Source organism: Pogona vitticeps, chromosome 5 (assembly GCF_051106095.1).
Source record: "Pogona vitticeps strain Pit_001003342236 chromosome 5, PviZW2.1, whole genome shotgun sequence".
Classification (NCBI taxonomy): domain Eukaryota; kingdom Metazoa; phylum Chordata; class Lepidosauria; order Squamata; family Agamidae; genus Pogona; species Pogona vitticeps.
Genome location: NC_135787.1, coordinates 112,974,365 through 112,999,981, shown reverse-complemented (window position 1 = coordinate 112,999,981; position 25,617 = coordinate 112,974,365). Strand labels below are relative to the sequence as shown.

The 25,617-nt window shown below is 41.2% G+C and overlaps 1 long non-coding RNA gene across 1 annotated transcript in view; it reads right to left on the bottom strand.

Moving 5' to 3' along the window:
• The window catches only part of LOC144589506 (uncharacterized), an 89,502-nt gene extending 75,437 nt beyond the window's left edge, over window positions 1–14,065 (bottom strand). The window contains exon 1 of the long non-coding RNA XR_013545661.1: window positions 13,180–14,065. This is a non-coding gene — a long non-coding RNA (uncharacterized LOC144589506). The remainder of the gene's footprint in view (window positions 1–13,179) is intronic.
• Between the last annotated feature and the right edge of the window lie 11,552 nt (window positions 14,066–25,617).

The following is a 25,617-nucleotide window of genomic DNA, read 5'->3' as shown; positions in this document are numbered from 1 at the left end:
ATACTATTTCTTGTTATATCTTTAATAAATCCCCTATACTGTACTCTCCTTTTATTAGAAAGCTATACATTTCCTAAAAGTCCAAATACTTTACCTGGATTTTTTTCCCCTGCCCAATAAATCTATACTACAGAATTTGAGCTTCCTGAGTAACGGCCTTTAAAATTATAGAAGAGTGAAAACACATATCAAGGCGTCATAAAAAAGCAATAAAGGCAGCTTTTAGCTTTCTATATTTTATATTTCAGTACAGAAGTGAGCATATCTGTAACACATGGCATTAAAATTTGATCCCAAATGATTAGCTCAAGCCTTAAACAATGGCTAATTTTCCCTCCAATTTAAGGTAGTCTAAACTCGGATGAGGTCGGCAGCAGCCATGAGGGCATCTGGAAGGTATTTCGTTAACAGAAGCTCAGCCAAGCTATCATTGGAATGAAACATGTGGACCTGGTGTGTTAACTTCAGCTACGTGACGAAGCAAAGTAAGGATCCTCTTGCATTAAATCCTGAAACCTCCCTTTGATGTACGATGCTAAGATCTGAAAGGGGATTGTGCTCACCCAGTATGAATTTTTTTTAAAAAATATTATTATAGCCCCAAGTGTATTCCAGACCATGGTTACCCATGGCTGGGGCCTTTGGTTCACCAGTTAACATAATGGCTTATAGTCCAGAAAGTAATATTCAAAAATACTAAGGGAATTGAAGGGAAGAAAAATAAAGACATTCAGGTAACCAATGCTGTTTCAGATTGTCCTGTGATGAAAATTAACATAAGGGAATTAAAACCATGCTTGAGATTGGAGCAACTGAGCAGCAGCAGTCCCTAGAGAAGCTACTCGAAGAAGCTTCATGAGCTCGCCTCTTTTACTAGTCCAGTAGGTTAAATAGTTGCTGACAGAGTAAATTCTGGGAAGGATGAATCCAAACAGAAACCAATCACAGCACAATCTAGCAGATCTAGGATCATAGAATAGTGAAGTTGGGAGGGGCCTATAAGGCCATCAAGTCCAACCTCCTGCTTGATGCAGGAATACAAATCAAAGGATATCTCTCTTAGTTTCTCTTGAATGCCTCCGGTGCTGGAGCACTCACCACCTCTCGAGGTAATTGGTTCCACTGTCGTGCTGCTCCAATAAATGAACCAAGAGAACATTTAGTCCATTTATTATTTACTTATTTAAAATATTTATTATTTATTCAAAATATTTTGCCCCACCTTTCTCCTCAAGAGGACCCTAGGTGGCATTTGAGACACAGGACTTAATGGTCATATGCACACACAAACACATATGTGCACAAACTAGAGATGTGAAGAAATCCTCACTAATTTCCTTATTCTTGTCATCACTGTGACAAACCCAGACCTACTGGGATATGTCACACAGTTACACTAAGCTGCCACCAACCATTCCCTTTAAGAAGTCACACAGACCAGGGATGGATTTTTCAAACAATAAAAAGAATAAGGTTTATTTTAAATACACACAGGGAAAAATAAACAATCAGGTGAATAGATAAAGTAACGTGGCTTAGTTTCACTCATACATACACACAGTTTGGTTCACCCAGAACCCTCCACTTGAAGCACAGACCCTGAACCTATCAGTTCTGGCTAACCAACAGACACCTGAACCTATCAGGTTGGTACTCTGACACACAGAAGTACCCTGTCTGACACACAGACTCCCACAACAGCTTCTTCTTCCCAGCTGCTGCTTCGTCACAACCCAGTGTCTCTCAGCATCTCCCTCTCACCACACAGGCATCACATATTTATACAGTACAGCCCCTCCTCCTGATGTCCCGCCTTCCACTCCCCATAGGATGGAAATTTCCCTCCAAACCCATGACAGACAGGTAACATCAGTGCTGTATGTAACACCTCCCCTCTTTATAAGTTGTTTTGTAGGGGGAAAGCTAACGTGCTTTTCACCAAAAAAACAACCTAGGTAAAATACACAACAACAGTTATACATACCATATTATACTTACTTAACCTTACACTCTAAGTTAACCATAGCAATTATGCATTTAAACATTTACCATATACATTACATCAATTTACCTTTATTCATACAAACCAAATTCAAAACCAGGTACATTTAACTTTTTGTCATCATTATATACACATAGTCCATATTCTTTCGCCGTCTTCATTCTTCAGGTCTTCTTGATAAGGCGTCAGCAACACAGTTCACTGACCCTCTGACCACCTTCACTTCAAAGTCATAGTCCTGTAGGTTTAAAGCCCACCTCATAAGTTTGCTATTGTGGGTTTTCATTGTCTTTAACCATTGCAATGGTGAATGGTCAGTCCACAGAATAAAATGTCTTCCCCAGATGTAAGGCTTGGCCTTCTGGATCGCGTAGACTATGGCCAAACACTCCTTCTCCACGGTTGCCAAATGTCTCTCACCTTTTTGAAGTTTCCTACTCAGGTAGGATACTGGATGCTGGTCACCATTCTCATCCTCCTGGCATAGAACTGCTCCTACCCCGCTGTTAGACGCATCGGTGTAGATGATGAACTCCCGGTCGAAGTCTGGAGCACGCAGGACAGGATAGTTGATTAACGCCTCCTTCAACCTCTGGAACGCCGCCTCACAGTCGCTGGTCCACGGGATGCGGTCATCAGCCTTCTTCCTCGTCAGATCGGTCAGCGGAGCCGCAATCTCGCTAAACCTCGGGATGAACTTTCTGTAGTAGCCCACCAACCCAAGAAATGATTTGACTTTTTTCTTGGTGTTGGGTCTGGGCCAATCACGAACAGCTTCTATTTTGGCCTCCAGGGGTTTTATCACTCCTCCCCCTACCATGTGACCCAAGTATTTTATTTCTGGGCTACCCAGCTGACACTTGCTGGCCTTTACTGTTAGCCCTGCTGCACTTAACCTCTGCAGCACTAACTCCAGGTGTAATAGGTGATCTTCCCAGGTATTACTGAAGATCCCTATGTCGTCAATGTAGGCCACTGTAAAGTCACTGAGCCCTGCCAAGGTCTGGTCCATCAGCCTTTGGAATGTGGCTGGTGCATTTCTGAGACCAAAGCTCAGGACTCGAAATTCATAAAGACCAAAAGGGCTGCAAAAGGCAGTCTTTTCTTGATCCCTGGGATCAATTCTTAATTGCCAATATCCCTTTACCAGGTCCAATGATGAGATGAACCGACAACCCCCTATGGTTTCAATCAGGTTGTCTAGCCTGGGCATTGGGTAGGCATCAGGAGTGGTTACACGGTTTAATTTCCTGTAATCAACACAAAACCTAATGCTCCCATCAGGCTTGTCCACAAGGACTATCGGAGAGGACCAAGGACTAGAAGAGGGGACGATTATGTTCTCCCTCAGCATCTCGTCCAGCTCCTTCCGCACCTTGTCCCTATAGGGTCCCGTTACTCGGTATGGGGATACTGCCTGCGGGGGTGCATCCCCTGTGTGGATCCGATGCATCACTCCCTTCACTATCCCCGGCTTGTTGGAAAACACCTGTTGATATTTACTAAGCAGCATTTTTAGTTCTTGCTGCTGGTCTTGGGTGAGTGCAGGACTGATCTTTACCTCCTCTGGGTTGTATTTTACTTCCCCTCTACCCTCCCAGAAGGGTAATTCAGCTTCCTCACTCTCAGCTGCTTTTATCGCGAATAAAACCCTCTGTTCCCCTCTGTAGTAGGGTTTTAGGGCATTCACATGAACCACCCTCCTTGCTTGGTTCTCCTCCTGCTCTATTAGGTAGTTCAGGTCTGACATCTTGGAAATGACCCTATATGGTCCTGCCCATTTGAGCTGCAGTTTATTCTCTCTGCAGGGCCTAAGCCAAAGCACTTCCTCCCCTGGGTCAAAGTGCCTCTCTCTAGCTTTGTGGTCATACCATGTTTTCTGTCTGACCTTCTGAGCTTGCAGGTTTTCTGCTGCCAGCTCTAGATTTCTCCTTAGGTCATTCATCAAGGTGTCTATGTATGTCACAACGTCTTGTGGGTCATCCTGGGTGATCTGCTCCCAATTTTGTTTGATCAAATCAAGGGGCCCTTTCACCCTTAAGTGTGCAGCAAACATGTCAGAGTGACCCCTTTGTAAGATCATGGGGCGATACTTTTCAGGTACCACCAGCTGACTTCTGATCCCATCTCCCCCTTTTGAGATATTCCTCAGGGTTTCTCTATATAAAATCCCCTTTTTCTCCAGAAATCTCACTGGGGTTTCAGGTGTTAGCTGGGCGTCAGTCACCTGTTCAAAACACTTTTGGAGAGTGGCGTCTGCCTTTTGCTCCTGTCCAAATCTGCTGTCTGTGGTTAAGGTTTCCACCACAGCTTCTGAACTCCCCTCTGCTTCCGCCTCTGGCTCATCATTACCCCCCTGAACTGTCCCTGTGGTGGCTTGTGAGCGTGTAATCACTAGCACCCGTTTCACATGTTCAGCCAGGTCATTTCCCACGAGCACGGCTGCTGGCAGAGTCGATGAAATCGCTATCCGCCAATCTCCCCTCCAGCCTTGAAAGTTGACAGGTACCTCTGCTACTGGCAGAGAGATTACCTGCCCCTCAATCCCTGCCACCTTCATGCTCTCATTTGGGATTATAAACTCCCTAGGAATAATATCTGGATGGCACAGGGTTACCTGGGAACAAGTGTCCCGCAGCCCCCTATACTGACGGTCAAGTATTCCTACGTCCACCCCTGCTGTCTCAAACAACTGAGAATCTGTTTTCACCAGCAAGCAGCGCTTTACCTCTATAAGAGGACCATTTTCCTCAGCCTGATCAGCAGCGGTAGCTGTTCCAGACTGAGTAGCCATGGCAACAGGCTCCTTCAGTGAGACTGAGCCTTGCTCTTTCTGGACACAGAACACAGCTTTTGGCTTGGTTCCACTAGACTCCTGAGGCACCATTCCTTTTAGCTGCTTTAATTTCTCACAATCTGAGATTAGATGACCCTTTCCCTGACAGAAATAACATTTTCTGGTGTATTTTGATTCTCTCTCATCTTGCTTTGGTTTTCCCTCCAAAATCTGAGGTCTTAGTTTCATGTCTGAGGGCTTCCCTTCACCATGGGCCCCTCCCCCTTGCTGGCTTTTTCCTTTTATTCTCAAATCCAGCTCCTTTTGCTTGGCCTCAAACTCAGCCCTGATCTGTAAAATTTCTTCCTCAGCCCTAGCTTTTATCTCTTTTACTTTTTCTTCCGTCTTATCTCTGATTTCTTTTAATTTAATGTCTTTTTGCTGATTATATTTTTCAAGATCTTGCTCCCTTTGTCTGGCCTGAGCCTCATACTTTTCTTTCTTTGACATTTCTTCCACTGATAAATTGTTAATGAACTTATTTAGGAACTTCAATTCTAATTGTACCATTCTAATTTGGAGTTTCAGTTCCATCTGTTTGATCCTCATGTCCATTCCCCTTTTCTTGGCATCTGCCTCTGCCTGACTGATTTCAGCTCTTTCTTTTCTTCTGATTTCCATTTCCCTCACCCTCAGTTCATGCTGTTGGGCTAGGAGCATTTTTCTGAGTTCTGGGTTCTGCTCTCCTGTGCTGTCACCCTGCACTGAGCCAAATTCATCCTCAGAACCTTGGTCAATCTGGGGGTCTTTCACTTCACTCATGTCTGCTACTTGGCTTCGAGTCAAGGGCATAACCCCCCCTCAGAACAGGCTGCTTTAAAAAGTCAAGCCTCAAAATAAAACGACCACTTTTTTCCTTTTTGCCTCAGAACCAGCTCTCCCTAGAGATTGCTGCTGTTCTTCAGCACTAACTTGCAACAGTATCAAGTCAGAGCCTACCCCCCTCTGCTGGGCCTCTCAGCTGGCAAGCTAGATCACTGTTACTACGCAGTTTTGCCTTAGCTTTTTTCCCGCCAAAACTAGGCTGCCTCAGAGCACCTTAATCTAAGTCTCCCCAGTTGGCACGTTCTTCTACTAGCGCACCTCCCCGTGAGGTACACCTAGAAGATTACCTACGCGCCTCAGACTGTCCCTGACTAGACCCCCCTTGCTCTGGGCACACTTGCCAAGGCTTTGCTGGACCACTGGACAACTGGACCAGTCGTATCCCACACGCTGGACACCAATCAATGTGACAAACCCAGACCTACTGGGATATGTCACACAGTTACACTAAGCTGCCACCAACCATTCCCTTTAAGAAGTCACACAGACCAGGGATGGATTTTTCAAACAATAAAAAGAATAAGGTTTATTTTAAATACACACAGGGAAAAATAAACAATCAGGTGAATAGATAAAGTAACGTGGCTTAGTTTCACTCATACATACACACAGTTTGGTTCACCCAGAACCCTCCACTTGAAGCACAGACCCTGAACCTATCAGTTCTGGCTAACCAACAGACACCTGAACCTATCAGGTTGGTACTCTGACACACAGAAGTACCCTGTCTGACACACAGACTCCCACAACAGCTTCTTCTTCCCAGCTGCTGCTTCGTCACAACCCAGTGTCTCTCAGCATCTCCCTCTCACCACACAGGCATCACATATTTATACAGTACAGCCCCTCCTCCTGATGTCCCGCCTTCCACTCCCCATAGGATGGAAATTTCCCTCCAAACCCATGACAGACAGGTAACATCAGTGCTGTATGTAACAATCACAACCTGTCAAGTATTCATGAGTTGCTAGAAGCAAGGGCATCCACAGAAATAACTGGGGAAGGGTGGTGGGCAAAGTCTATTAATGAGAGCCAGGGATTGTTGAATGACTATAGTTTTTACTTATGTACATTTAGAGAAATACCAGGTTTAGGTACTTTCTCTTCTTCAGAGATGCCTATTTCTTGCTCAAACACAAGAATAAGACAAGTATCTCTCTCCCCCTCATCCATCAGAATGTTCTCCTTTTGCACAAACTATCTTTGCATCAGACTAGTGCCTTTTCCCTTTGTCGATATAACCAGTCACATGTATAGCAAGCACATAACTATCTAATTGGTGGGAAAGATGCAAACAACCTATCTGAAGCATCTAAGATAAAAAGGCCGGACTTAAAAAAGAACAACAACAACACATAGCTGTTTTGTGCAATCCTTAGCATGCAGAGTCATACACTCTGCATTTGCTAAACTGTGCTCACGACCTGGGGTTCAATCCCAGGTAGCCGGCTCAAGGTTGACTCAGCCTTCTATCCTTCTGAGGTCGGTAAAATGAGTACCCAGCTCGCTGGGGAGGCAATGTGTAGCCTGCATAATTAAATTGTAAACCACCCAGAGAATGCTTGAAGCACTATGGGGCAGTACAGTATATAAACAGCACGCTTTGCTTTGCTTTAAAATGTGTCAAACCTGTTTTTAGGGGTCCTCGTTCTCTTCATCTTCTAATTACGACCCTGGACATTTGCCTCCAAACTGCCTTGATGTTACCAATAAGGGAACCATATTATCTCATTGCTTGGGATTTTTTTAAAAAAGATTATAACTACCAGAATCCCAACAATGCTTGCCGTCATCCAAAAAAGTTAAACTTTCCAAGTTCTGTGCACTGCTAGGACAAGAGAGAGAGAGAGAGAGAGAGAGAGAGAGAAACCGCCATACATTTGAAAATAATTATCATGAAATTTGTTGCACATTTATTGTTTTTCTTGATCTTTCAGTACTTTCATCTCTGTAAATTATTCAGATAGGAGGCGCCATCATGCCGGAAAGGAGACACATGGATCTGCTTCCTTGAATGGAATGGCACGTTGCAACAGCCAGTGTAAGGTTGATATGTGCAAGGCTATTTGCACTGGGCTGAAGAAGAATAACCACAGATACCAAATAAAATGGCTTGTACAAGCCCACTTTGAAAGGAACTCTTGTCGAAAATATTTGTTTTTACTGAAAACCTGAAAAATGAATTTAGTTGGAAAAGCAATTAAAATCGAGCCTTTGCCGGATATAATGTGCTGTAATATTCAGGTTACTGTTCAGCCATTTGAGTCTCCTGGTTAGACTTTGGGTGGGTGGGTGTGTTTTTTATGCTGTTTTGTTTTGGTTCTAACATCTGTTTGTACCGGATTTTTTTCCTTTCTAAAGCTACACTTTTTTTCCTTATGATTTGTTGGTTTTATAAAGATGATGGGGAAGACACATCAACTTTTGATAGATATGAATAATTCCAGTACATCACTTGAAGTTATATGCACACATTGTAAGCCAGGACAAATGCTCACAGAAGCATTGCTTAAACAAAATGTAAGAACAACATGTGTTTGGTTAAAACTTCCATACAACATGGGTTTGGGGACAAGAAACTATCCTCTTCTGTATCTTAAGCACATTTTAAACTACTATTATTTATTTTTCCTTTTCCTCTTTGTTATCATATGGTAACACTTCACACATTTTCTACCTTGTCTCTCTCTTTATAAATCAACCCTACTGTCAGCTCCGGGGAACTTGTTTCACTCTCAGGGGCATGCTTCATTTCAATTTGGGAATCATTTCTGGTAGCTAAATAGTTGCACCCTTTGACATATGGTATAATTACTGCCACAGACAGGAACCTTTGTTGGGCTGAAACCTGACATCAGGATGGGACTGACTGGCTTTGGGGATATTTTCACAGATCAACACATTTTCAGGAACAAGTGAGCAAATGGGTTCACATTGCCTGAGGGCTCCTACAGTAAGCGGGAGTTGCTTAAAAATAACCAACCTTGTCTCTTTGCTTTGTTGATCAGAATGTCCAAACTAGCAAGCTGCCCCTAGAGAAGCAAGGTCCAACATTTGTTCAGCCTAGAGTAAAAGAAAGGTGACGGGGAAAAAAATCATTTGAAATGTGATGCTAGAAGAGAGCTTTGCAGATACCCTGGACTATCAGGATAAATCAAGCCTGAACTATCTTTGGAGGCAAAGATATTGAAATTGACACTGTCCTACTTTGGGCACATCATGAGAAGGCAGGATTCTTTGGAAAAGAGTACCATGCTGGAAAAGATGGCAGAAGGAAAAGGAAAAGACCAAATAGGAGATGGATTGACTTGCTAAAGGAAGCCACAGGCTTGAGTCTGCAAGAGCTGAACAAGGCTGTTGAGGACAGGACATGTTGGGGATCGCTCATTCATGGGGTCATCATAAGTCAGAGGCAACTTGATAGCACATAGTAACAGAGCTTGGGGGAAAAACTTTTTTGGACTGTAACTCCCACGATTGCAGTCCAGAAAACTTACATTTCTAAATTCTTTTTCAGCCACTTCCACTTGGACCAGCAGTGACTGACTACCGTGCACCAACATGCTGCTTCATTCCTGACAAGCTCGAATTCTAGCCTATTATTGCAAGCGACCACAGTCGTTGGCCAAAATCCTCTTGCATGGTTACACAACTTTCAGAGGCATGTCTCTGTAAGTTTAGAAACCTCTGTAGACAATACCTTATTGCATGCTGGGTTATGAAATGCAGCTTGCAACAGATAGTCTCTATGGAGATTTCTTAACTTGTGGCAATTTGGCTCTAAAATGTTACATCATTTGCATAACTGCACAACAGGATTTTGGCCACTGTCTGCTAATCCTCAGCTCTGAAGCATTCTGTTGTTAGAGGTTGCTAGGAACTGGAGTCCAACAATATCTGGAAGATCACAAATGTCCAAGCCCTGTTGTAACATGACGAGTACCCTTGCACTGATTTGGGGTTTGGATTTGAGCTTCTCAGCATGTGTCCAATGAAAGCTCATTCAGCAAAGCAAGCACTTGAATGGGCCCAGTGCTCACCCAGCTGATGCTACAGCAAGTCCCATCTTTAAACATTTGATCGTCTGATGGTGACAGTCTTCCCCTTCTGTTTGCCAGGAGGTGATGGGACCGGTGGCCATGATCTTAGTTTTTTTGATGTTGAGCTTCAGACCATTTTTTGCGCTTTCGCAGCTAACTTTCCATTTCTAAGGGAGTATCTCCATTTTCTTAAATTTGCTTTGAACATTTATGATTGTCAGATGCTATAAAGTTAGCCTGCATGACACATCTTGCAGGGACAATTAAAAAAAAGGGATGGTACCACTAAGACTCTTCTAGGCCAACATTGTTTAAACAAACAGAAAGTGGAATTGATTCGTGTCTTTATAAATCCCCACTGGGCTCGGCTGTTTTCATGACTAATTTCTTTCAGTAACCACAGCTTTACAGCCTCTGACCTTACAACAGCAAGCCAGCTGTAGGAAAACATGGGCTTGATGTGAGAAGGTATGCTTTCACTCATGCACCAAATCCCTCATGGCTTGTTAGCTCCCCGTGCAAATAGTTGTAGCCAAATGAAGTTGTTAGTTGCTAAGGATGGTGAGCCTCACTGCTGTCCATGAAGATGAGGGCACCAAATATATATATATATATATATATATATATATATATATATATATATATATATCCACAGTCGAATTAAATGAATAACATGAGTCAAATGCAATTACTTTTGAAACAAGAACTTAGCTAAGTGAGTGAGTTAGCTAAGATTAGAGAGACGAAGAAGGAGAAGAAGGGGTGGGGGAAAATACAGAAACATAATTACTGAGAAAAATGCAGGGGGAAAAATACAGAGGGAGAAAAAGAAACAGAGAAACATTCAGAATAGTAAGCTTATTCTCCAAATGCCAGTCCTTAATGCAGGCAAAAGGCAAAAGGGCCCAACTCATGCATAGTAGGGAGCTGGTCAAATGCTTGGTTTGAAGAAGTGTGTGTGTGTGTGTGTGTGTGTGTGTGTGTGTGTGTGTGTGTGTGTGTGTGTCTGTGTCTGTGTGTCTGTGTGTCTGTGTGTCTGTGTGTGTGTGTGTGTGTGCGCGCACATAGGAGTGCAGAAGTATCTTTGGATTAAAACTTTCTTTTGCCTGAGGAATTCTAGGAGTGCATATATATAAAACTTAGGCAGAAGAAGTATTAAAAGAAGATGTTCCTTCCAACAGGCATCCAGTGCCGCCAAATAGCTGGATGCCTGTTAGAAAGGAGCAGGATACAGTACTGTGAAAGAGTGCCAGGCAAACAGGAATACTTCACGCTGCAGTATTGTTTCTGGTCACCGTTGTCATCCATCCTAGTGAACAGGCTGCGAGTGTCAATGTTGGGGCCACAAGTTCTCTCAGAAGGGCAGATGGAAATGGTTACTTTTTTTTTTACCACAAGTCCCAGAATTCCCCAGACAACCTGGCCACTGACACCCGGACTGTGATATTATTTCCCACCTTATATTTTGAGTTTGTTTGTTTGTTTTGCAGATTTGGGCCAGGGTTCAGAAATATGTAGAATAGCCAACAGCTCCTGTCATTCCCCATCACTGGCTATGCTGGCTAGGGAGTTGAAATCTAACAAGTCTGGAGGGGCACATATTCCTTCCTCTCTGGCAAAGGGGAATTTCTAAACATTACCAAAAATGTATCACCATGTGTCTAAAAGTAATACCATTCTCAATTTTTCCTTACATCCTACATAATTTCATTTTGACAGTGTTTAAAATAGATACAATAAAGTAGCAATAAAGCTACAGCCAGGAATAATGGCTTCTTATGTGGAGCACACTTGTAGGACTATGAATTACACTGAGCACTTGCCACACAGTGAATGCCCTGTAGCACACTGGCTAAACTGCAGTACTGAAGCCAAGCCTCTGCTCACAAACTGAGTTTGATGGCAATGGGCTCAAGTAGCTGGCTCAAGGTTGACTCAGCCTTCCATCCTTCCAAGGTCAGTAAAATGATTAACCAACCTGCTTCGCTTAGAAGGAGCAAAGTGCTGTTTGGATAACTATGTTGTAAACCTCCCAGAGAGTGCTCTAGCTCAATGGGGCAGCATATAAATCGAAACAACAACACTGGGATTCCTGACAGGGAATTAATCTGTGTAGAAAAAGACTGATGCTGACATAATCAAAGATCTTTCTTTATATTCTTTCTCTTCTTTTCCTCTCACTCATTTTTTCTTCTTCTCTCACTCACTCATCCAAAAAGCAGCTCAAATTTTATAGTGCCAACTAGGGAAGTTTATATGATTTCTATAGAATCAGAGCTATTATTCAAAGTTTTGAATATGTGGCTTTCACCACATGTGCACTTTGTGCTACTGGCTAAGGAGGCGAAGAATTACAGAGGAGACATTTAAAGCACAAATGTATCAGGCAGTGTCTTGAAGAGCTGAAAGTTGAACTTGGTTGTCTGTATTAATATGAATTTTTTCCTGGAGATTACGGCTATATTTGTTGATCTACAAATTGATTCATGGCAAAAGGGAGATTTCAGTCAGAATCTCTCTCTACATACTTCATTCTCCTAGCCAGACATGGGTTGTACCATTTCAAAGGCAGCTAGAATTTAGAAGGTTACTTTTAATAGTAATTGGTTACATGTATATTTCCAAAGGCCCTGAAAAACATAGTTACCATTATTATACTTCTAAAAAGTGACATGTCCATTTCTGAGAAGTTAGCTATCTAAAAGCCTATCTGAATGTTCCAAGCCATTAGCCTTAGTCCAAAGCAAATTCTCTATCTGTCCACCTTGTTATTGCCTCAGGACCACCAGCAAAATATGAGACAGCAGCGTGAGGCACAGCGCAATCCTGCACTTGAAACCTGGGATAGTCCTTTCCCACTGTTTAACAAAACCATATCCCATACCTATACAAGTTACACCACAAAAAAAATCACGTTTTGCATGTTACTTTATAACCATAAAATAAAGTACTTAAACTTTTGTTATTGGAGAAGAAAAAGTACAAGTAATTAATTTTTAACCAGTTAATTCTAGTCTCTGAATGTAGGGTAAGTGGTACATTTCAGTGGAATGATGCACTGCTTGAAGTTTAAGTTCAACATCCTGTTGTTTTAGTTTTATGTACAATTTATATATGTAGTTTAAAGTGAACATTATGTCATCTACTACTCCCCAAGTACAGAAGACTCATGGAACCCAGCTAAATCTGGCAACAGGTCCATGGGATGGGGCTTTGTTTTGTTTTATTTATTAGCCACACTGATTTTTGCCTGTGGGTACCGGGAGTCCAAGGTCAAAGTAGGCAGATGCTTGAAAGAGCACATTATTATCTTTGTCCTCAACTTGTGATCGCAGTTGATTCAACACAAGGACCTTCAGCTTTGCATTCTAGTGCCTTAGCAACCTCACAACAGCAGCTCTGCAGCTGACAACACATCCACTACAACTTGACACTGAAATGATGAACTGTTTCTTTAAACAGTCCATCTTACCTACCTTTAATTATAGGGATGTGGTGAAAGAACCCATTCAGCTGAATCCTTTCTTGAGGGGAATAACCATTCCAAGACCAGAATCCTAATTTTGCTTCTATGCTTATGATAAAGCCAGAGAGAGAGAGAGAGAGAAATCTGCAAGAGAAACACAGATAATAGGCTTTATTATCTTGGTTTGCTATTTCTGTCTGCTGCTGAAAACTTTACAAGCACTTTTTAAATGCACTGCAGTTCTTTTTGAGAAAAGTCATCAAAACAAACAACTGCGCTGAAAAAAATACAAATATTATACTCAGTTTGAGACTTTGCTTTGAATGAAATAGTAGGGCTCACTTTGTCTGTCACATATGGAACAGGCAGCACCTGCAGTTTAAAGAGATGAATACGTTCTATCTCCTCACCAGAACAAGCCACAGTGAAACAGAAATAGATAATAGAAAGCTATTATAGCTTTTTAAAATATTGAAAGTAGGTTCCCAGCCAGCTAGGGAGAATCCTACTGATCCAATTGGTAAAAGGTATTCTACTAGGAAGCTAAAATTAGAGTAGGCAATCCCAAAAGGCCACAAGTGCCAGGCTTGCTTACTTAATTTTATTAGAGATGGGAACAAATTTAAAAAATGAATTACCAAATTCATTCAAAAATGGCTAATTTGTTGATTCATATTCATACAAATCAGTGCCCCAACAAATAGGAATCAATGAATTTTTAATGATTCTTGATCTGTTGATTTGTTTAGCTATAAATGCCCCCCAGGTACCTAGAGAGACCAAAATACAGAGAAGCTTTTACTGACCCTCCTCTACAATTCCTCCAAGTTTGGTGAAAATTGGGTTTCTCCACGCCTACTACTAAAGGCATTTTCCTGAGGAGACCTAATTTGTTGGTGTATAACTTGGATGTATGAAACCCAGTCTTAACCAAACTTGGAGAGCCTGTAGAGGAGCATCAGTAGAAGATTCCCTGTGATTTTGTTTACCTCTGGGTGTGTGGGGGAACTTTCCTGGGGAATTATACACCTGTGGGTGTATAATCCGGACATCCCAAACCCAAACTTCACCAATCTTGCAGAGCTTGTAGAGGAGAGTCAGGGAAAGCTTCCCTGTTATCTTGAGGTGTTTGCAGGCCATTTTATAGGGTTTTAAAGTAAAAAAGCAAATTGATGAATCAATTAATCAATTTGGCAGGAAGAAACGTACATTTGTAATTCATGATTTGTTGACCTTGATGAATCACAAATCAAAATGAATGACTATTTTTCTGATTCATTTCCATCTCTAAATTTAATCAGTGTGCTACCCTTCTGGATAAATATATACAGAAGGCTCCTCGTAAAAGAAGTTGCAATGGCCAGAATTCTATTACTTACATAATTGTGAGCAGTCAAATTAATTCTATGGAGACCCTTTTCAGGGTTTTCTAGGTATAAAGTACCATTCTCTTCTTCTGGGGGCATCCTGACTTTAAGTCAAGTGGTATAAATCTCACCAGCAGAATGTCATTAGCTGAGGAGCTGATGTTTGTGTTCCTCATTGCTCTGCAATCATTGTGAATTGGTTTACTGCAAGGGATGCAAGCATCAGCTTTTTAGAATTCCACTTCACTTAATACTGGTCTAATGGGATGCTGGCTAGCCAAGATGTCATTCAAACCTATTCTGACTAGTTACACCTGTCACCGGTAAGGCTGCACTTTCCCTGTTGATGCAGCCTCAACGTTCCTCACTGGTTTCCTCATTGATTTCCCAGAAACCTGTTTCCTTCTCTAAACATCCAATTTTCTCCTTGCTGACATTGTCTCTCCACCACTCCAGAGGGTAAAGATTTTTGTAGCAAAAAGTTGGCTGCCTTGATTGAGGGTGGATTGGTTTTTTTCCCCCTACAGTAGAAGTCACAAAATCATTGTAAGCCATCCAGAGACATTTGGGTAAAGTGGGTGGCATATAAGTTAAATAAATAAATACATAAATAAAATCCTTCTACTTAATGACAGGCCTTGTCATTTTGGAACATAGTGGTTCCTGTGTTCAGCACTGGATTGGAGCCCAGTTCACTGATGACCATGCTTAATACTGGAGTGGCACAATTTGTGTGCCCAAATATGGGGTAGTAATGCTTTTATCTAAAACAAAAGTGGGGATCATTTGATGCTTTGTTTGTTGGACTTCAGCTCCAGAAGCTAACGTCAGTATAGCCTATGATAAGAGATTGTGTGCACTGGCATCTAGAACTTCTGCAGAGACAAATGCTTATCACCCTGGTATTAAGGCCTCATCTACACTGGCCTTTTAATGCAGACAAGGGCAGTCTAAGTAAGAGCACTTGAAGTCAGGGGGAGGATCATATGCCTTTTGATGCAAACCTTGACTCCAAAAGACATATCGACTTCAAGCAACCCCCTGGCTCCTGCCATTGTCAAATGAACCCCTGATCCTGTGGAGATGCAAGAGAAATAAAATCATATTACCCTGCACAAGACCATTGCTGATGCACTGAATTGCTTAGATTAAATTTAAAAGATTTTTTCTTGGCCTTGTGTATAATGCTGATCAAGAAACTGGCCACAACCACTGTTTTGATCAGCACATCAAACAAAGACAAAGAAAAAAATTAATCTAAGGTAAAGGTAAAGCTTCCCCTTGACAATTTGTCCAGTCGTGTCTGATTCTAGGGTGTGGTCCTCATCTCTGTCTCCAACCCATAGAGCTAGCATTTGTCTGAAGACAATCTTCTGTGGTCACGTGGCCAGTGCAACTAGACATGGAATGCTGTTAACGTCCCACCGAGGTGGTACCGATTTATCTACTCGCATTTTGCATTTTGCATTCTTTCGAACTGCTAGGTTGGCGGGAGCTGGGACAAGCAACAGGGGCTCACTCCATCATGTGGATTTGATCTTACAGCTGCAGGTCTTCTGACCTTGCAGCACAGAGGCTTCTGCAGTTTAACCCGCAGTGCCACCACGTCCCATAAATTTAATCTAAGTGAGTGCAATAGTGGTGGCCTAGCAGAATGAGAAAATAATAACATCACTTCCCCTGCCTCTCTGCACAGGAGATGGGGAAGAGTTCAATTTGCTGATATCCTGAAGTAGCTAGCTTATCAAGCCATTTCATGACACCGGAAATTGACACCAGAAGGAGCCTTGGCAGCTTTGACAGCAGCAAAGCCCAATGGTAGTCCACTCCCTGTGATTGCAACTGCTGTGAATGGATTATACTAGAGCACACCAACCCACATTTAAAAAGCAGAAGCTCCTGATAGGGGTTCAAAATTGGTGGGTTGAGGTGCTCTGGCAGCAAATTATTCTTCTCCAGCGATTATGTTGTGCAGTCACTGAAAAAAGGACCAAGCCAATCTGCCCCCACAATCCACTGAACAGCAGAGCAATTTCCCATCTGAACAAGCCCAAAGTGAAATAAATGAGGGATTTGCTTAAAGAATAGCATGGTTGTATGGAGAGGATAGTTGAACTCTGACCATATCTTCCTAGAAATGGATTCTTCCCAGCCATTTTCATCAAGTGGAGATTGGAAGTTCTAAACAGAACTAAAGCTAAAATAGGTGGTGAGCATCAGCTGCAGAGAAGATGTAAAGTTCTTCCTTACCATCCTCATCCCACTGCATTTCACATTTGTCCTGTTGTGTACTAAGGCCAAGGAAGTTGGGAATAATCCAATTTGGCCACATCGCCTTCATGTGTGCTTCTGCACTGAGCTGGGCTGTTTATATACAAGTGTCATTCAGTAGCTTAAGGAAAGGGCTCCTTTTCAACAATGCACTTTAAAAGGCAAGACATGGCTTGGAATAGAAGACATGCTAGAATCCAGGGGGAAAAAATCAGAAAATATCACAAACAAACATTTGAAATGTCTGCGTGTCTACTTGCACATTTTGTCTCTTTTATATTTTATGTTCTGGTTTTTATTGGGAGACACAACTTTTTCTTGTAAAAAGCAATTTCCATTTGGGGAAAATAAAATGCAGTGGAAGCATCTCACATACATAAAAGAAAAAAAACCCAGAATGCATGTTTTTGCTGAAATTGAGATTAGGAGGAAAGAACATCATGATAAACAGCTAATAATAGGCAGTGAAAGAGCAGATCAAAGGCTCTTTATTTGGATCAGCTAAATCCAAACATTATACTTCAAGCACAAATATTAAAGAAGATCCTAATTTTGTTTTGATTTTCCAGATAAGGATGCTCCAAAATGCTACTTAACCAAACTTCTGCACAGATTCAGAAGTTCTGAATGATTTCTCCAAAGGGAAGAAAATGTATTAAGAATCATCAATAACCTTGTCTTTTTTTTTTAAATTGCCACAAGCTGTATAGACAATTGTGCAACTACTCTAGCCATCTAGAGTGGTCGTTTGACCAGATAGGTGGGATATAAATACAATCAATCAATCAATCAATCAATCAATCAATCAATCAATCAATCAATCAATACTATTTACCAAAGTTTTCCATTTTTTTTCACTTGATTTGTCTGCTTTATTCAGCTGTTTAGGTTACCATTAAGCATGCATGTATTGGTAAGATACCACAGGAAAAGCTAGTGAGATCATTCATTTGCATCAAGAAATATGTATCTGGTCTTTTATTGACATTCATGTGCTCTTGTGCATTGATAAACTCTACAGATAGCAAGTTAGCATGTTAAAGGTGATAAAATCTGCATCAAGATTTTTTTTGTCTGATCATTTGCTAATGTACAAGAGCACAAGTATGCATTAATTAAACACCACAAAATAGTTACCAGTAGGTTGAGCTATTTACCACATAGGGTGCCATATAATACCTTCAAGACTCTTTTATTATAGCTTAAGTTTCATGTCCTTTTTATCAGAAGCATAGAATGTGATTCTGAGTTGGCAGGTATATATGAACTTGAGCACAGGAAGAAGAATGCAAAGTATTAGCAGTGAAAGTAGAGAGAAATGAAATGCAAGAAACAAAGACACTATGGGTATATGCAAAATAACTGCAATGATCATTCACAAAATAGAGATGATAAACATGCAAGAAATGATAAGTTACTTACAATATTAATTAGCATACTAATAATAGGTTGCTAATATTTCCCTTCTACCTTTCTCTCTCTCTCCTGAAAATCACAGAATGAAAGGCTCCTCCGAGAAAGAATTCAACAAAATATTTCTGTACTGCAGAAGAGTAAGCCACCTCATTCCCAAATGAGTGAGGAACAGATTTGGAAAGGGGACCAAGCCTTACATAAATTTCTACTATTCTATGACATTTGTGTTGCAATAAACAAATGCTGAACCTTATCATCATCGTCGTCATCACTGTCCCAATCATCATCATCATTTAAATAATACATATGGAAAGCTGAATTAGATTAACAGGAAATAGGAATAAGAACTGATAGAAGAAACATCAATCATTTCAAATAAGGACACCATATTACTGGCAGAACACAGCAATGAATCAAAAACAGCAATGACTTGAACAATATTGTTAAAGAAGATATTGCAAATACTGAACTGCAATTAAATATTAAGAAGACAAATATTATGGCTATAGAACTATTACATAGCTTTTCCTTGACAGTGAACAAATAAAAATTGGAAAAAAATTTCTGTGTCTTGGTTCAGTCATCATTCCAAATGGAGACTGTAGCCAAGAAATCAGAAAAAGATTCAAACATGGGCGTGCAGCTATGAAGACACCAGAAAAGATCCCCAAGTGCAAAGATCTCTCCTTGGAGATGAAGGACAAGATCAGCCATACCATATTATTCCTGATTGCTTCTAGATATGTTAGTCAGTAAATAAAACTGAGGAAACAATCAGTTCATTTGAAATGTAGTATAAAGAGGTTGGAGGAGAGCTTCATAGACAAGATGAATGGCCAGAAAGACAAATAATTGGGTTCTAGATTTAATCAAGTCTGAATTCTCACTAGAAGCTCAAATAACAAAACTGAGATTGTGGACCCACGTAAGAGAACTTGCCTTGTGCTCTGTGAACACAAATAAACACAATATTTCAACATGTTATTGGACAGTGAATTATGTGGTTAAATTGGTCCCAACTTCAATTGGTTATGGCAGAATAGAATTGATGCAGTATGAAGTGCAGACCCCAGAAACGGGTGATCCACCTGCGTGCTGATGCACACCTTTACCATTCTTGTTGGGTAGTCAAGAATGGGTATCCCAAGTTGGGTTTACCCCAAGAGTACAAGACCATTGAGGGGACCCCTTGGAATCCTTGTAAGAGGCTGAAATGGCACATGTGAGCCGAGCAGAGCCTTGCCAGCCCCCTTGCTCCTCACCCCAGGGGGACATCTCAAGCCTGGGATAGGTCCAAAAGCTCATCTCCCTCAGTGATGATCTGTGGACCAGAAAGGAACAGGCTTCAGTCTGGTTCCAATGACTTCCCATTCCAACCATATGAAGACATGACTGAAGAATATATACAGTACTTATACCACCTCACGAGTACATTACTCAGTCTTACAACTTAGACCAGTGGTTCTTAACCTTTTCTTTACCATGGACCACCTTTAAATATATTTTCTAGATGCAGACCACCAAGACTTAACTCAAAATTTAAAACTCTAAAGTGCATCAAATATTTATTTAACTCATTAAGAGTTTCATCGACAGATATTCCTTGCTATAACAGTGACACATTTTTTAAGATGACCAAAAGAAGCTTCACTGTCAAGAATAAATTATAGGCCTGACCAGAATCAAATGCTGTAATGAGCAACCATGTCTGTCAGGTGTGCTGGGAATGAGTCAGGGTGACTCAGCAAGGATGATGCAACCCAGAATGATGTAACCCAAGATGAAGTAATGCAGTGATGTAATCTGTTATATGATTGGTTAGTGAAATGTATATATGTAGACTTGTACAGTCAGTATTATCTTCACTGGGTTGGAGATCACATATGCCTGTTATGCTGCTGCTGTAAATACATTTTGCTGCACGAAATGCTGCCGGACTGCGTGTCTTTATTGCTCGACTGCCTAGACCGCCATATACTCTGCTGAAACTACGGAAATTCCGCGAGGAAAATCCCTGACATTCACTGTGCTTTGAACAGGATGCACCCTCATCAACATCATCAGTTCCTTTACATTTCAGATACAGCCAGCAATCCATCCTGAGGCTGAGCCAAAATGTATTGTTATGAAATTCACTGTGATAATATCAAAAAGTCACTTTACTTAAGAATAACCAAACAGTTTTATTAGCAGAAATCGAAGAAGAAACATAATCGTGAAGTCCGTCCAAACACACACTCACACTGACACTGATTGACTCTGAGTCTTTCTTCCTGTGGCTTCTGATTCTCTATGCATAGCAAGAAATGTCACGTGCTGTCTCTCAGCCACTCAGCATCATTCACTTGCATATTCCCACAATGTGCAGAAATATCAAACAGTTATTGCCTATCAAACAGTTATTTTCATAACTGATTTTTACTTTTGTTCATTTTTAATGGTGGCGGTAGGTTAGAAAAGCCAAGTTTTACAGAAACAAGCAAGGGAAATTAATTTTTTCTCTATGTTTCTGTTTCTTTCTTTCTTTCTTTCTTTCTTTCACTGCAAAGGAGCATAACACTGCAAAGGTTTGGGACCTCAATACCCGGCAGATCGCCTTCTCCCACCTAAGTCTACTCGAATCACCCGACAAAGTCAGCAGGGACAGCTGAGGGGCCTTATGCTGAGAGAGGCCCGGAAAGAAAGAACAAGAAACTGGGCCTTCTCGACAGTGGCCCCTCGGCTGTGGAATACTCTACCAACGGAAATCCGCCTGGCTCCTTTGCTGGGTGTTTTTAAAAGCCATTTAAAAACTTGGCTCTTTAGGCAGGCCTTCATCCAGTCAATTAACTGTTTCATTTCTTTAGTTCCCCATCTTGATAATGTATATATCCACCTGTTAGTTGATTGTATTATTATGTTTTTAGTAAGTATATTTTTATTGTATTTTAGCATTTTTTGTAAGCTGCCCCGAGTAGACTTTGTCTAGAGGGGCGGGTTATAAGTCTAAATAAAGTTTTTTTAAAAAGTAAAAGTAACACTTCTTCAAGTCTTCACAGACCCCCTGTGAGGGCATCACGGCCCTCTGTGGATCCACAGACCACAGATTAAGAACCTATTACATACACCATCCTTCCCATGCACTGACCACAACAAAAACAACATGCCTAAGGGAAAGTTGAGTAGGTGAAAGCCCAGTGAATAATGACCAGGTAATCATAAAGGAGCCTCTAATAACACCTCTCTGGTGGACCAGATTGAGGTTTGCTCCTTTCTGGTCTGGTTCCAATCTGCTCAATTAGCTTGCCCCTGATTGAACAAGGCATCCCTCAGCCTGCATTCAGGATTGACCTATTCAAGATCCTCCAGGCCAATCAGGCAAATGCTATGCTCCAAGGAGATTCTGGGAAGATGGCTGTTGTCCTCTCTATGCAGCCAGACCTCACCAGGCCTCAAACTAGGCCTCAGGGTACAATTTGACTGGGGGGGGGGGTGTTGGCATATCATATTGTGGATGTGTAAAGAGAAGGTTAGATTTTCTGAAAAGACCACAGTGCTAGGAAAGTAATAGACAGTGGGAGAAGAGAAAACCTTGGTGTGAGATGAGTTGACATAAAAGAATCCACCACCTTTAGTTTGCAAGATCTGAGGAAGGCTGCTACTGACAGGAACTACTGGTGATCAGTAATTCTTAAGATTGCTATAAGCTGGAAACAACTTAACAACACATGCCATCATCATCAATTGCATTTTTCCTGTACCTTTTCATTACTTGGTACTCCTCCAGGAGACTTACAGTCCTCATAAAAGATTTTTAAAAAACCAAGTTCAGCCATAGAATCATTAAAAACAAATAAACTCTTAATATGAATATAGAACACATTTGTGTATTAGCTAATAAAACAAATGCTCCTAAACTGTATCCAGTTTATTTCTCATCCAAATCTTTGAGGCTTCTTCTTTGTCACACCTAATGTCTAAAAGAACAGTACGTTCTTAAAACCAAAAGGTTCCTTATTATTTTTGAAAACTATGCAGATTATGCTTTCCTTATTGCACTGGTCCCTTGGTTTTTCGTGATCATTTGTGCCAATAACACACCAGCAACCAAGGCTTAACTGCTCACATATGTTACAAGAAGATAAAAGTCTCCCCATTCACTTGAGGTTCAAAAGCATATTTCTGCTTGGCCAAGAGTCTTTAATGACCAGTTGAGTGTGAAAGTGTGTTTGCCACAAGTTCATGAGAGACCCGCGGGGTTAGATGCAAGTGTTCCTTTAAAATGCCTCTGTGGGTTGCTTACCTAACCAACCCCCATGCAGACAAGCTTCCTGGACAGCAGTTGGGCCAGCTGTCCTCTCGGCATAATGTGTGCATTCAGACAGATGGCTGGAGTATTTGGCAAGCAGATGCAGGCTGACCTGTGCAGTGTTCCAGGTCACCTGCCTCCTCGAAGTGTGGAACAACTTGCCATTCATGCACACAGTCTCCTCCCCATGAGAGAAAGGCAATGTTATCTAGGACGTGGAGAAGTCAACTGATAGGAAAGCATTCCTGGTTGCCTCTAATCACTGGTGTGCAATGTGCCGAGGAAATGGATATAGGCAGCAGAAGGACTGAGCAAACAGAGAGCCAGGTGTCAGGTGACTGGAGCTGGATATATCGCCTTGGCCTCTGAACTATTCCTGTGGCACAGAAACATGGGGCATAAAATCCTCTTTGATGGATCTCACAAGTCATTCATGGGTGCCTTTGGAAGTTCAAATTCTCCTGAATGCCCCTTTTGTCCACTTTAGCTCTGAAGCGATGTGAAACCAAACTCAAGGGCTGTGGATTAGGGAGGAAGAAAGTTGCTATTAAACGGTTTTTGGAAGATGTTTTCAGATACAGCTACTATAGTTCTCACATGCAGTTCATATTATATGAACAAGCACTTTTCCTTTTTGCATCTGGATTAGTTCTGAGCTCAGAGCTAATGTGTTATAAATATGTAGTTTAATTGTATTGACATTTGGTCTATTGGATTAGGTTTATAATTATAGCTTTAGGAGACTCGAATGTTGCATTAGAAAGCTTACAGTTGCAACATATACGAGTACTGTATCGCTGATACAGTTATAGGACGGATACATTCAAGTGGTATATAGATCAGGGGTGTGTGCTGTTTCCGGGAAAATGCGCAAACATGGGTGTGTGTGCAATTCTGAAGTGACTACAGCACAGAATAAGGAATCATGTTTCACACCCAAGGCAGAGCAACATCACAACAATGCTACACAGCATTTGAAGATTTAAAAGATGATTATTGATTTAAACTGAGGAACAGGGAAATAAAAAAAAATTTCAATAAGTGTAGGCACCAAAGGAGAAGGTGAGTGGCAGCTGACCCACCACTGATAAAGCTCAAGACTCCAACCACATAAGCACAAGGGAGGGCCTAAACTGAAGTTGAGAGAGAGAGAGAGAGAGAGAGACTTATGTTTCTGTTTAGTGTTTTCAATTTTCTTCTTTGTTCTGTCACAAAGTTTAGTTTACTATTCTATACTGAAATATTAAGTTATTAGGATTGACTGTGTATGATTGTAGCAGGATTATTGTTGCACAAGATTTGAATGGCCCAATTACACAATTAAGGTGTGTCCCCCCCCCAATTTGTGGGATTTTTTAAAAAAATGGTGATCTGAAAATATACAGATAATGTTACAGACCTGTGGGCAGAGATGGTGGGGTGTCAGAATGTTTCCTAAAGAATATAGGGTGGGTTGGTCCCAGTCTATAAGCTCTTCATTGAGATGCAGAGTGGGGGGTGGGTGCTTCTGGGAGTGTTGTCAATGGTACTTTCAAGAGGCTTTCCCAAGCACTTGCCACTTATCAGAGGAGCCACACGTGTTGTATTTGTGCTCAAACAATGGGGTGGGGGTTGGGAGCAATGTGAGTTTAAAAACCAAAACAAAAGAGGAAACAAGGAGGGAAACAGAGGTCGGTTCTCAGCAGTAGGAGTGACTTCAGCTTCCCGTAGGTTTCTTCAGAGGAGAGGAATGGAGAACAATAACGGCAATGTATTTGCGATTCAGAATGCAATAAGTTACACTTGGCCAATAACAATAAGGGTGTGTCTCTGACAGGGTATCAATGAGTAACCTTAATTCTCCAAGCTCTGTATTAGCTGGATTCCAAGAAAGGTGCTAAAATACAAATCTTACAACAGCTTTTTTCGAGACTTAAACACAATATAGTGGATGCAATTATTGAGGGTATCATGAAATCATCCTAGTGTCTCATTTCTGGTTGAAAATAAGTCCTTTTGACAAGGTGAGACAACCTGGCATAGATTCTTCAGCAGCCATGAGAATGAAACAAACATGTTTACTGTATTTTGTGCAAAATGGAGTAGCAAAAATCTAATGCCCTCTCCCTAAGCACACACACAACAGGCAGAGCAAGACAGGCTGAGTAATCAAAAGAACTCATAAACCCATCCAATGCTGCTATCATTGATAATTCATGCAAAAAGACAACCCACCACATGTTTCAATTTCACAAAAATGTGCAAAAAATCAGTCTCACAAATCTATCCATGATGAACAACAACAAAATCCTCACCATCCTCTGGCAAGACATCCTCCATACCCCGCTTTATTGTTTGAAGAAAAAAATGGTTCAGAATTGTGTTCCTACTCACTATTGTGGGTGAATGACTATCATGTGTGGTTTTAGCTAGAAATCTGATAAACCCTGGTTTCTTTCCAGATACACTCACTGAAAAGTAAAGGTGTTCCCAGGACACATTTGTGACTCTCTTGCTGTCCACTCCTAAATTGCTCTTCCCTTGTTAAAAAAATCCATATTAGGCATCTCAGACAAGAGTTAGTTTATTTACATAATTAAATTCCTCATGCAACTATTGAACTATCATTTTGCAAATATCTTAATAAAATCCAAAGGTAAGGAGATTTAAAATTTTCAGCACAATCCTGTCCTCCCATGGATGCAAGCCTAGTTCACTAGGGATGTGATGAATATTCAAATCATTTCTCATTTTCAACAACTCTTCTTTTCATGCCAAGACTTCTCTCTGCAACAATGAGATTTCTTGGCGCTCTCTCTTTATGTCTGTCTTTGTCTCATTTTTGTTTCTTTACACCAGAAACTGCTAGCTTCTGTGCAGCTGGATGCCTTTTCTAGGGACTCTTGCACAGGAACAATCCCATTCTGCTCAGGAATTGTAACCATTCTACACAGATTATTGTTCCTTTCTTGAAAAAAGGGAATACACAACATCTAAGAAATCTCATGCAATTTGGGGGGGTGGGAGGAGACACAGAGAATTGTCTCTTTGAGAACAGGGAGGTTTTTCCCCCTCCCTCAGTTTCTTGCCAAGTGTGGGAGGCTGTAAGAGTCATACCCCTGCACTA